General features: G+C 39.8%; 1 protein-coding gene and 1 long non-coding RNA gene across 5 annotated transcripts in view; one reads left to right on the forward strand and one right to left on the reverse strand.

Moving 5' to 3' along the window:
• SLC1A2 (solute carrier family 1 member 2) overlaps window positions 1-14,041 on the reverse strand; it is an 84,810-nt gene that overhangs the window by 38,200 nt on the left and 32,569 nt on the right. Inside the window, exon 1 of one of the 4 annotated variants that reach the window (XM_052695245.1) lies at window positions 11,104-11,190. The exons of the other annotated variants lie outside the window; for them this stretch is intronic. The gene's annotated coding sequence lies outside the window, so the exon portion shown is untranslated. Of the gene's footprint in view, window positions 1-11,103; window positions 11,191-14,041 lie in introns of those variants that run through there. 4 annotated transcript variants of the gene reach the window in all.
• LOC128086536 (uncharacterized) lies at window positions 3,108-9,841 on the forward strand. Its single transcript, XR_008209405.1, has 3 exons — window positions 3,108-3,225; window positions 4,680-4,773; window positions 9,247-9,841. It is a non-coding gene; the product is annotated as an uncharacterized LOC128086536 (long non-coding RNA).

Raw genomic sequence — 14,041 nt, forward strand, 5'->3', positions numbered from 1 at the left:
ACAAGGTGTGGGGATAGTGGGCCTGCTCCTGCAGCTGCCACTCAGGATTACATCCCAGGTGCACTGAATCCAGCTTGAGGTTGAGCTCTGGGATAACCCAGAGCTTCTATGTTACAGCAAACTCTTGTATCCAAGCTTCATTGAGAAGAAAGTGATGGCACAAGGCTCTTTAAAGGCATTTCTGTTTTTCCAGGGACTTCATACTGCCAACCATGTGTTTTTCTCTGAAGTGCAAAAAATGAGTTTTGCACTCTCCAGCTCTTCAAGATTGCAAGGAAACCTCCAGCAAGGACAGATATTCTGACTGGTATGTAATTGCTGTGTTTTTATTTTGCTTTCAAAGAAAAGGACCTAACACACACACACACACACACAAAAGTTAATTGTGCAGACATGTTACAAAAAGTGTTGACAAGTGGATATAATTGCATATAAAGTGGGACCACACGAACAATTATCTAAGCATCTGCACTGTTAGCACTGCTCTTAGCACTGAGATTTCTATCACCAGACCAGAGACAAGGCTCTGGAGGCTGTAGGGTATGGGGGGTTGGGTAAGGAAGACACTAACAAAATAAAAATCTGCTGTGAATGGTAAGAGAAGCTTCGAGTAGCAAGGACTAAATCAATGTTTCGCTCCAGAAATTTTCTATCCAGTTACTAGGTGATGAAAATCTGCTTGACTTCTGAATCATGGAAGTAGACTTGGGTCTTAGGAACTGAGCCTGAGGTTGAATTCAGTGAATTAGCTCTGTGTTAATGGAACCTCTGTACATTGGTATCATAAGACAGCACAAAACGCATTTCAGCAGATGTGATCTCTCAAACATGCTGATGATCACCTTTGCTGAATAAGCTGCTGTTCCACTGCATGGAGCTTCCATGGGTATTCAAACTAGCCAAGCATTCTGAATGCTCATTTGAAACACAACAGACCAAAACTTCTTTCAGTCTAATGTCACTGAAGCTAGAACACTATAATACAAATAAACTCTGCTCATTATTTTCATATGTCCTAACGACAAGCAGCCAAACAGCTAAGCTGTGGAATAGACCCACAGAGAACCGTAAGAACCGAGGCCTTCAAATTAAAGATATTGTTTTCTGCCAACTCCAGGCACCGGAAAACACTGATGGGACTTGTAAAAACATAAAGCAAATACTGGAAAATGCATAGCCATGTGAAACAGCTCATACCACAAGTTAGATGCATAGAGTGGCTTTCGAACACCAAGGATGACCTTCTGCCTAACCCAGCCCACCAGTGCTTCTGAGGCAGCACTTATTCCTAGAAGATAAACTTTTCTGAGCCCAAAGAAATGATTTTTATTCACCTTATGAGTACAGAGATGTCCCAAATTGAACACAATCTGTACTTTTACCTGCTCTGCCAAGGCAATACATGCGCCCATTAATAGAAACAAGTAACAGAACTCAACTGCAATTTTATCACCTTTTGAGGAAGGAAGCAATCTCTTTCCTGAGTAAGCATGAGGTTAGCCACTTGTTCTTTCCTGTGTCCCTCACCCCCACAGTCTGCACAAGAACAAAATCTGTCCAAAAGCATTTGATTTCAGATTACCTGAACGTTTGCAGTTAATATTGCCTGTTATAGTGCTCATGTATTTCTCTGCAATTTTTAAGCTGCTGTTTGTTTCGCTTTCTGGTTATTACGTGTAATTGTGTAAAAATGTAGGAAAACAACTCATTAAAACTTCAGTGCCTCTGGGGTTTTCAGTCCTACTTCCTTCAAACATTTTTCTTAGGCTTTATTTTACCTCCCTCTGTGAAAGTCTGCTGCTATATTTCATTTTTACTCCTTTCTTTCTCACATTCCCATTGAAGGCTCTATATATAAGGGTATGAAAAGATCATTTGCTTTTTGCACTTTGTTACAAAATATAAGCTCATTTCCTCACAAAAGTTAGAGGTTAAGAATTCAAGTGTTTGTTAATGTGTCAATTGAAGTGACAATACCCTTTAAATTCCAATCACTCATTGGAACGCAGACCCAGTTTGACATCAACCTAAAGCAGAGACCACAAGGAAAGAATAATTTGTGATTTAAATGAAAAATGTAGACAAAGATCGTAATGAGGCTAGTAAAAACAGATGCTGAGGACAGGGCAAATGAGCAGAGACGGTGTTTAGTCTGCATGTATTCCAGCTGTGCCAATTAATCAAGCAGGTAATTTTCAGTATAAAAGTCTATTTTGGTTAATTTGAATTTTTTGCTTTTTGGTTTTGGGGGATGGTGAGCTGCTTAGATCAGAGGCTCTTGTTAGTATAATAAATGGCTATTTTAGAGCAAGACAATCAAATGAGGGTAGTCAGTTGTTTGAGACTTGTCAAGATAACTTGTGGAGGTATATTAAGCTTTACACAGCAGAGTTAACTCAGGTTTCTAGCAATACTTTTAGTAACAGGAACAGCACTCTTTTCCTGGAATGTCAGGAATAAAGCACTGGTTTACCTTCTGTGGCAATTACTTCAATATGGGCAGCTACAGTTATTCTTGAGAAAACAGCTCTGGATGTAGCAGCCATGATTTAGGTACTAGGAACACATCTTGAGCTGAATGTTTGCTGTCAAACCCAGCGTGGCTCTATTCTAAGTGATGAGTAAGCAGCAGACGTAAATGTTAGCACTTGCTCAATTGTTCCTGGAAGAAATGGCCTTTTCAAAAAGGTAAAAAAGTTTCCTTGGCCTCAAAATAAAAAACTCAATTATCTAATGTTGAGACAGGTGTTACAAATGTTGTCACCAAAAAGCCATGACAAAAATGATATTAAGTTTGATATATAGTAACTTTGATGAGTACTCACCCTCTGAGCTCATTCTGTCACCCAGTGGAATTGCACGGAAGTAAGCAAGAGCTTAGTCTACCCTAAATGAAATTTGTTAGCAGTAATGTTTGGTGTGTAGGGTTGTATCTCTTCTTTGGAATACAGGAGAATTAGTATAACTCCATTGATTCTGGGGCATGTGCTTTTGACTGACAGATCTGTTCCACCTCAGTCATCACCTGACCCTGCAGGAAAGAGTCCGCTACGGCTGTTAGATGAACAATCAGTGACTAGAAGAACTTATATCACTAAGGATATATCACTTAAGGGTAATATCACTAAGGCAAAAGATTTCATTCGTTGAGTGCCAGAAGTCTAGATTGTCTGCCTTAACACTTGTGAAGTATGGACTGAGTACCAGCCTCCTTCTAGTGTCATGGTAAGCTCTCATGCAAAAGCACCCAACTACTAAAGGAATGCTTCGTCTGTGTTAACAAAGGGTTTATTTTAAGCCTTTCACTAAGCTCTTCTATTCAATTTTAACTGTGTTATGTAGGGTTTTCCTTGTTATTTGCAGGACAGTAATGAATTCTGATTTGACCATGAAGTCTGATTTGACCTAGGGACTGATATAAGCAACACCCTGCAGCATGACTTGCTTTTTGCAGTAGGAGAAGGAGTTTTCTCCCTGAATCCTTTTACAACTATCTTATTTCTGCCAAGTTAGCATTTAGTATACATTCTCCAAGTTTAACATAATCAGATCTAAATAGCTGACTAGAGGCATCCTCACAGAACCTGCAGGGAAGAGTGGCCTAAGCGAACACTACTGCTCTCCAGATTAGTTTGCAGAAACATGCATCACTGTCTTCTGACGTTTTAAAATATTGCTCTTTGAGGTCATTTAGGAAAAAAAAAATCTTCCCTGCCTATCTGAATTTGCAAACTTTGAATTTAGGTTCATTTTGTTTGCATTTTTAAAACCCTATTGGAGGTAGCATAATGTTTCTGATAACTAAATGTGCTACCTTCAAAAATTCAACGATTTCTTCAGCTTTTGAATGTGGCTCAGGAAGCTTAATTGTACGATGGGGAAAGTTCAGGGGCTGTTGCAAAGCAGAAGGAAAGAAAATTAAGTATAAGGTGATAATTAAAAAAACAAAAAAAAATCACACAGTCCTTTTTTACCTGTTTTATGCACGTCTTTCCAGAAATACCATTGAGGAGCTGAGATTTTTTTTTTCTTTTGTTTAATGTTTGATTGACTAATATATGCACATAGCACTTTGTGACATATTATGGAAAAGTAAATGAGCCTTTATGGAGAGGCTGTGAATGAAGGTTCATTTCTCACGGAACCCTGCACCATCAACCACATGAAATCAGCAGATCATATTGAATCATGCTGGTTTTGTTAGAATGAAGATGATTGTGTTTTACACCTAGTAATGTGAGTGAAGACTTAGAAACACAAAGGCAAGTGAAATCCTGATTTTTGTTTTACCTTTGGGAGTTTCAGGTAGCTGGGGGAGAAAGAAATTGAGATGACACCTATGTGTTTTTTGTTGTGACAGGGGCAAGGAGCTACATTAGCTGAAGCACTACAAGCAGCCATTTCTTCTTGGGGTGTCTCAAACCCATTCATATGAAAACCTGGTTTTAACACCTCATTGAGAGTGGCTGAGTGTGTACAAGTTAGCAAATTAATTAATTTTATAATTTAGTGGCATGACAGAAGCTGACAGAAAGAGGTTAAGTTCCAGTTCCCAAGAAAATGAGAAATGTGCTTTTCCAGACCTCAGGATTCAGCGAGCTTCCACAGTCTTGGGCAGGGAAGATCTGCAGAGCTTTACTAAAGCAAAAGTGAATTGATGGGAAATCCCTTTGTTGCAGAACTACCAGAAAGACCCCCAAGTACCGACTGCATCTGCATGCGATGACCACTCTACAAAGTGGAGCAAATGAGGGAGGGCTTCATGCTCTTTTTGTGAGTATCTCAAGAGTGAAATAATATGCCCTTAACAGAGATTAGCTGTAGGATTTAAGAGACAGAGTTTGTAATATATTTCACATTTTAGGAGATGACGTTTCTGTGATTGTTCCTATTTGCTAGGTCCTCTGATTCACATCAAGTGAAGATGTGGCTATGAACTCTCTGACAAGTCTTTAAATTTGGTGCTGACATGTTTATGTGAAGCTTTGGCACTATCCATTTACTATTTCTGCTTTTCTGATTCTGAATCTCAGGCCTAATCAAACTAAGAAAATAAAATCCTACTACGACACAGTAAAGATAGAGTAAACTTCAAAGTTTTGCACCTTAAAGGGACTATCAGTTCTCTGTGGAAGGAGAGCTGCTGGGCTTGTTTCTTGTCTGGAGTAAACAAGGTGCATTTCCACCCACAGGGATCATAGTCTATCACCCAGGCTAAAGTGGAAAAAAAAAAAAAGGAATTTTAAAACACACAATGCAGTAACCATTGTAGATATGATCGTTTATTACTGTAATGATGCACGTGTGGAGTGTTCTTTTAAATGCCAAATTTCTGATAGGGCTTTACAGCAGCGTAACAACCTGGGAACACTGCCTTGTATGCTTCATTACTTCAGAATTATGTTCTGAGACTGAGATGAAGAGTAATAGAATTAAAGATGAATCATATTACTATTATGGCAAAGGATATAATAATGTGCATTGTGTAAAAATTATCTACTTACATGCTCAGAAACTCAGAGACAAGTAAAATCATGACCTTGCATTTGCTTCTACCTGGGGTGTGCCAGGTAACACAAACAAAAAAGAAATGACTGGGGATTAACATAGTGCTCAAGAACACCGAGAAAGATTATTAAATCAGTTAGATTGGGCAAGGATGAGAAAGGTAGCAGCTCCTAGACATGCTAGCTGGGACAACATGGAGTGAAGTGTTGGGGTTTTTTATAGGTATAATCCAGTGTTGTTCACAGAACTGAACAAGGAGCTCCAACTGAGACAGTATGAATTAATTTTGTCGTGATGACAGGAAGCTAAATGCAAGCTCCGAGTTCTTCCTGTGAATTTATTTATTTATTTATCCTGTGAATATATCTTAAAGCACTTTTTCCTCAGGTTTCCTCAAGTTCTCACAGGTTTGTCAGTAAAGGAACTGTGCCAGTGATTTTGGACCACATCACTACACAGAGCAAGTACTTAGTGGGCAGATAAACTTCCATGGCTGAATGAGTGCATCACAACTCTACCACTAAATATGCTTATACTACATCTGAACACAATTACTAGCATTCCTTTAGATGCTAATAGGGATCTATTATATAGATCCCATCTTCATTGCTTATTTTCTTTTTTTTGTATCAAATGTATATATTAACTAGTTACTAACAAAAAACAAGGAAAATTATTGCTTTTGGTATCTGCTTTGAAAGTTCCCTATACCTTTGACAACAGCAAGGAAGTACCAACCAGATGTATTAGCAGTCTTATTAACTTTGTGCTTTGCTTTAAGCTTCAAACAATTTCCTTCTTTTCCCAAACCCTCACCTTTCTTTTCCAGTATATATATATAGAGAGAGAGAGGGAGAGAGAGGGAGAGAGAAAGGGAGAGAGAGGGGGAGGGAGGGAGGGAGAGTCTAGAAGCTATATAAAGTATTCCAAGAACTGAAAAGTGCTAAGTTTTACTATGCGCATTTAATGAGGAGGAAAAAAATGGAAAAATCAAGTTGGAAAAATAAAAATAAAAGCTCCTCTCTGACTTCCAGTGGCTGAAGTCTGAGAGAGCTGACCTTCCACATTTTCAGCATTTTCCTCTGAATGCTGCAGAAGACATAAATAGATTCAAGACTGACTAGACTTCAGATAAACTTAATAAAAAGTAGCCAACACAAAAAAATGCATTCTCTTCCATGAGATGTTTGTCAGTGGGCCAGCACATAACATTGAATCCAAGCACTAATTCTGTTCTAAAACATTTCTCTGCACTTCCTGTGTGGGAAATCTCTCTTCCAGAAAGTACTGTGGATAGAGTCAGAAACTGTTTGCACAAAGAGCAACTACTAAGGAGACTGCAGGAAAACAGTTGAATGTCTATGCAGAAAATGTCATGACTTGGATTAGTATATGGAAATTCAGAAAGTACCAGTTTGCTCCTAACAGATGTTAATTCTGCTGCTGCTACAGATAATGGTGTTTCTTTGCTGTTCTCCAAGAGTTCTTAAAGGAAATTCTGAATAGCCATAAGCTAATTTACCATTGCAACCTCTGAGTGGTGAAAACTGCTACTTCAGTGTGCAAGTCTTTTAGTATAAGATAATATCTGTTTGCTGGCACAATGTATTTGTTCATTTCACAAACAGAATGTTTATGGTGTTTTGTTTTTAACAAAAGATGTTTTAAGTTTTTTCTCTCAGCATATGGCACATCCTAGCTTAAAACGCATCCTCTTCAAGAAACTTCGAGTCATTCTTCTCCGTTACTCATTTTGTAATTATTTTTCCAGAGTTCCTACTTTTCTTTAGTGCCAGTACACTTTTATTATAGCCAGATATTCAGATTGCTTTAATCACAGCTATTGCTTTGGCAGAATTACTTTGGCCAAAGTCTGCTCGTGTTTTTTTACTGAGAACAGTCTCAAAAAAAAAATGACTTGGGCTGTGCCCTGAAAAAGCAAAGAAACTTAGTTTTGAAGACACACTAACTTCCTGTAGTATGTTTAAGAGATTACAGAAATCAAGTGTAGCATAAGAGAATCTCTCGTGACAAATTATTTTAGCTCCTCAAGCTCAGCATGAGCTGTCTTATCCTTTCTGACAGCTGTTGCTTGGAGCAGTATTTATGATCATACAGTGCAAGCTTTGATGAGTGCATGCCATCTGCTGGAACTTTAGAGGTCTTTTACAGAGTAAATCCTGAAATACAGCAATAATTTTGACCCGGTGTAAAGCATCATCTTTATTGCTCCGTGCCTTTATAATTAAATTGGGATTTGGAGCCTCCTTTTCAAACTGTACCTTCGAAACAAATCAGAGAGGAAACACATTGCAACTGTAGTTTTGGGAAAGTGGGGAAGTTTCCTCTTCACATAGACTAGGAATTTGATTCAAATATCTGTATGAAATGGAGTGGGCATTCAGCTAAAGAGATTGTTCAGGTGATCTGTTTATACTGTCTCTCCTCATCAGCATGTCTGCTACTGTGAGCTGTGCCCAGAAAAATGCAGTGTTTAAGACGGAAGCTCATGACTACAAAATAGCTTTCAGAAAGAAGTGTGTATTTAGGATTGCAGACCTAAAGATGGATGATCATGGATGGTAGGGTTGTTTTCTCTTTTATGTTATATATGTGATGCCCTTAGGGCATGTGGCTCTCTGACAAAGAATCCAGTTCAGGAGCAGTGCGCAAGACTTAACTGCCTTTGTCTCTCCAAAGTTTGCATATGCTCATTTTACAGATGCAAAAGAGTTGAGAGAATTTCAGCACTGGCAAGAAAAAGGTTATTTTTGGCATTCCCTGAGTCTGTGTCTTGACAAGACATTTTCTTGAACGTTTTATTTTTGCTGTTTATTTGGTATTGTCTTCTGGACTGTAGTACAGCACTGGATAGCCTCAGCTGAACTATTCCAGCTGAGCCCAGCAAGCCTTCGTGGGGAGATGCCTCTTTTTGGGATGGTGAGGCACAGCCACTATGGGTGTGCTGAAGACAGGTCTGTACATGTGCTAAAGTTCTGAGGCTCAACAGCAAGATGCAACAGCCAGCTTTCCACAGAACACAGCTACTGTCACTGCGTGAGGGCAGAGCAGCTTCGGTGAAAATGAGGGTGGATTTCCTCATCTTAGCTGACTTCTGTAACCAAAACTTTAATTTTTTTTAAAGTTCTTAGGGGAAATCTAGAAAGGTTTACCAAATTATTCTGTAGTCCTCACCTTAATGGTTTTTAATATGACGCAGGTCAAATTTGAGGGCCCAGAGTTTCAGGTCCCTGACAGTGCTGAGCCCTGTGTGCCCAGGCCATGGCAGCAAGATGAGCATGTAGCCCAGCAATTTCCAAAGTATCATCTTGGAAGTCATCAGTCTGTAGGCTGGAGATTTGAAATGCCATCTCCACATAAGCTATCAGACTCCTTCAGTACAAAGTTAGAAAAAGAAAGTCCAAGCACAAGTTGTGAGTGTTTTTTCCTTTCTTCCTTATCAGACAGTGTTTCTTAAAGAGACCAAGCCTGAGATGGTACTGGTAACCAAAGCAGAGCATGTCATACAGAATGATCTTAACCTTCAGCCACATTTATTATGGTGATATGTTTACCATAGCAAATTCCAAAGCATATAATATCCAACAAAATGACAACGTATTGCAGGGCAGTGTAGTTTAAGGAATAAAATGTCAAAGCAAAACCCTAAGGCTTTTATTCTGTTTTTGCTGAGTGTTTACCAAAAATGGAGTTATGGAAAATCTCATTTACTTTTAGGAGAAGTTAAAGCCAAGGAATAAAAACTGCCCACACCACTAACCATCTAAGCAATGGATGTCCTTAAGTGAGTTTGAAAAGGACCGATAAGACTGTGTGAAGCATTAAAGCCCTCGGTGTAATGCCCAGCCTGTTCCTGGACCAGTGTCAGCGTGAATGCACAAAATTTGAGGCTCACCAACAGTACACGTCACACCCAAACACCATTTTCTGCCCTCTTAATCTAACCATAGTGATCTCCTGGGACACGGCCATGTGTTAACTCAGCAGCTCTTACACAAGTCCCTACAGTGAAGCATATGTTTATGTGGGCTATTGAACTGAGTGCTAACCAACAAACCACGGAAAAATATGACCCTACAATTTACTAGGCTATTTCTTCTAACAAAAGGCTTACAACAGAATTGCAAGCTAAAAGCAACCACTGTCTAAGTAACGACCATGAGAAACACACATTTTTGACTGTACACATTTCATTTTATTTTAAATGACTAAATATTAGACTTCCATATACTCAGAGACTTTGAAACCAGTACTACTTTAAATGATCCCAACATTTTTTTCATTATATGCAAACCACCTAGGCAGTTCTGACTTTTAGGACTATGGAGGCTTTTATTTATACATTGCTTTTATTTATAGCATTTCTACACTGTTACTTTAGCAATGTAGTTGTGGAGGGAGCTTCCACTAATAGCTCACTGCTGCATCAGTGCTGTTAGTGGAGCTCCAGCTTGGCATGCAGCTTTTGAGCCTGGACACCCCAACCTAAGCTCAGGCTGCCAGGACCTCATGCAATGGTGTCCTGAGAGTGAGAGCCAGCAGCACTTTCTTCATTTACATTTACAGCTTACTGCTCATCAACAAAGACTGTATTGTTAAAAGCTGTGAAGTGGGGAAACAGGCATGGTGGACACACTGAAAATACAATGGATTAGGAAATGTTGTGGCTGTGCCCAGATTGTAGGGCAATATAACGCTCAGGGGAGGAAAATTTGCAAATAGATTCAGATCAACTTCATGTGCTGCAGCTCCAATGCTGAGTTGTGTAGTACTTTACAGCATGTGTGCTTTGCTTTCAAAGAAATGAAGAAATCCACATTAAACATCCACACGGGACTTGATTGAGCTCTGTGTCATCACAAACAACACAGCACAGGTGAGTTTAACTGCTTATCATCAGCTAAATACAAACTTAAACAAGGAAATCTGACATTTCTGCTTAGCAAAACTAACTGAGGAAGCATTCTGTTCAAATGCTCTTTACAATTCTCCCGCCCTTTCCACATATCACAGAATCACAGAATGGCCAGGGTTGGAAAAAACCTCAAGGATCATGAATCTCCAACCTCCCTGCCACATGCAGGGCCACCAACCTTGCCAGTTAATACTGGGCTAGGCTGCCCAGGGCCCCATCCAACCTGGCCTTGAACACCTCCAGGGACGGGGCATCCACAACCTCTCTGGGCAGCCTGTGCCAGCACTTCACCACTCTCTCTGTAAAGAACCTATGTATTTCTGTAAAGAACTCTGTATCCTGGAGTACCAATGAGTCAATTTAATCTCTGATACTTTTCTGACTGATTAACAGTTATCACCAGTCGAAGGGCAAAATTTGCACCACTGAAATACTTGAAAAACAAAGGAATGAAAAATTTGTGATTATGCGTCTGTGCATCTTTCCTCAGGAATCAAGAAATCACTTGAATTTGCCTTGTATTTTGTATCTTTCTCTTCTCACGCTAACTTCTCTACTTTCTCATTACTTAAAACTATGGGTCTTCATTGCTGTATTTATCATAACACAGTTCAATAAGTCTATCTTTTCTAGCGTCATTCTTGAGATACTGAACTCACCTTCTTCTGCTCTTCGTGCTCTTCTATTGCTGTCAGCATAGTCTAAATGTCACCACATTTCCCAGCCAGAGGACACAAGGTCATTACCGGAGCAATTCTCTCCTGTGATCATATGCCTTTCAGTCGTTCTGCTGAGCACATGACACCAGTCACAGCGTGACTCTATCCTTAGGGACATTTACAGGAGTTCTCCAGCCAACATCATACACAATGAGCAAGTAGAAAGCAGTAGATTCATCAGAATCATAGAGTTTGCTTTGAAGTAATTACCAAAATCACCATCCTTCCTAAGGATGGCAGTGAGCTTTTATTTTGGATCAGACAAATATAAATTTGGGAATGCTGAGAACTTCCTCTATTTTTGTTGGGTTGTGGACTGTAATTGTTAGGTGATTATTAAATCATTTTATAATACAACTCACTTTATTTCAAGCTTAGATTTATTGTAGTTCTGCCTTCTACTGTATTTAAACTCTCAAGCAACTGGAGCTTAAAATGTCTAATGAAAAAACTGATATTTTCAGCTGTGCAGGAGGAAACAATTCTTGCTTGTAGAGTGAATTCTTGTTTGCAAAGACTCCGTTTCAGAGGAAAGAAGACAGATATGAAGTGGCCACTCATGTAGTTAGAAAATATGGCTTCTGGTGAAGCCCCTTGGTCTTCTCAATATCCCATTTTGCTGCCAGACTATGGTGTGTGTGCTGACCCAGACCCACAGAGCCACGCGGGGGCTCAGGCAGCACATCGCGCCGTGCTGTCATTCCAGTAAGAGCTGCCTAACTAGCCTGGCCTTTCACAAACCTGGTTCTGTAGGAAGATTGCAGCAGGTGAGGGAGATAATTAATGGCCTCTGCATTTTTGCCTCTGTCTCCTGGTTTTAGTAATTTGACCGCTTTCATGGCAAAGACTGACACAATAGATTTTCATACTCTTGATATTTTCCGTGCAGTTCAATACTGGCTTGTTAGAGCATTTATTAGCAGGGCAAATAATGACTCACAGGTGTTATGCAACTGATATTTTTATAACAGGAAGCCTAGGTGTTAGATGAGAAAATATAATTACTCTTCACTTGTGCTGAAGAATAAACACAAAATCTGAATAGTAAGGGTGAACACCTATTTCAGTTAAAAAAATTGGGGAAGCATGTGATCAGAGGGCAAAGTTACCAAAAAAAAGTTACAAAACAGGGCCTTACACAGTTACCTTCATGTAGGAGATCCTACCTTTCAATACCAGCATAGGGCGTTTGCATTTTAGATACATATTTTTGTCTAAAAAATGTTTCCCAGCTGCTCCTTTTGATATTCATCTCTAAAAAAATTAGGCACAACTATTTGCTGTGCAGGAGCCCTGTAGCACTAATGGGGGAGAGTTGTAAGCCACAGGATGGCTGCCAACAACCCACCCCACTCGCCACAACTGCCACAGTACCTCAGCCTCCTCTGTAGTGCTGACATAACCCTGTTGATGTCCCCAGCTCTCCCTCATCACTCTTTGGGTGCAGGACATGGGCTCCCTGGGTCTCTCCAGGATATGCTGGGGCTCACGGCAGCCGTGTGCCAAACAAGGATGGACCAAGCTCACTTCTGCTAGGGGGCTGCTCAGAGTTTCTCCAAGGCAATATGGCCACCTTCAAACCTGTTGAAGGCCTGGCAATGCTACACCCATTCAGACCCAGGCAACTTCTTGTGAATATGTTTTAAAGCAGAAAAACCTACTCAGATAAATAGAATAAATATTCCTGGCTTACAAATGTATTAAGGAAATGTATTAAGAAAACACCTTCCTCTCTCTATAACTAACCCTTCTATTTCTATAGATACTTGCACCTTGCTCATCACCTCATCATGCAAAAAGTTCATTAGCTAATACATTTGTTTGGACTCAGTGGTTTGCATTCCAGTGAGATGCTATAACACTGTACAGTCCAAACATGGCCTTGAACTTATCTGGGAAAACAAAGCTCTAGCCCTTTTGCAGGAATGACCATCCCACTCTGCCATTCTTTGCTTTTGAGTGCTTTCACTTTTCCAGGTTCCAGAAGATAGACTTGGGAGTAACAGGAATCTCCTCCCAAGCCTTGAGAAAGCTTCTTTAGAGCACACAGGTTCAGCAAACATTCCTCAGCTTTCTTCTACCTAAACTCTCACACAACCTGAGCTCCCGCATCCCAAAGTTTGGTAGAATGGCAGCACGAATTTTCCTGCCCTTGACTATTTTGGCATTATTTGAATCAGGCAGAACTTGGGAGTCCAAACTGTGCCTAAGTTAAATTGCCTGCACCAAGACCCCTCATAAGGCAGTAATTCTAATGATTCATGCCACAACTTGTTACACAGTTTCTTATATTTTCTGTACAAAGAAAAAGAAAAAAAAAAAAAAAACAACATGATGCTAACTGCTCTTCCTCCTCTTACACAACACTTAGGTTGAAGACAATCTGGCTCATTACTGCACTTGCAGGAAGTGTGGTACAGATTGTCTGGGATGATGAAATGCACACCTGCAATAGCAGCCAGTCCACTTTCACGCACATTACAAGGGAAGTTCTTTCGCTTTGATAACATGATATTTTTCTAGCGCAGATATATTTTAAGTGCAGACTTGTTTTTACATTCAATTAAGATGGTCTAAAAGACATGGCCTAAGAGGAGAGGATTGGGAAAATTCAACAGAATGTAACCACGGTTTGAAAAGCCAAAACTACATAGTTGATATCCATCACTCACCCAGTAGACATGTGTGAAATATCTGAAAGACTTTACAGACTTTATGACTGTTGAAGACAATTGTATCTGACCTGTCTGTTGCTAAAAATTTTCTCAAAGTGGACACAGTGTGTTCAGCCCGTCTTTGCCAGCTAATGAGGTGACATCACTGCTTTATGTCCTTCCCTCTGTTCGTTACTGGCAGGACACAGACTGATAAAGGACAA

This window comes from Tympanuchus pallidicinctus, unplaced genomic scaffold, assembly GCF_026119805.1.
Source record: "Tympanuchus pallidicinctus isolate F22 unplaced genomic scaffold, pur_lepc_1.0 scaffold3, whole genome shotgun sequence".
Taxonomy (NCBI): domain Eukaryota; kingdom Metazoa; phylum Chordata; class Aves; order Galliformes; family Phasianidae; genus Tympanuchus; species Tympanuchus pallidicinctus.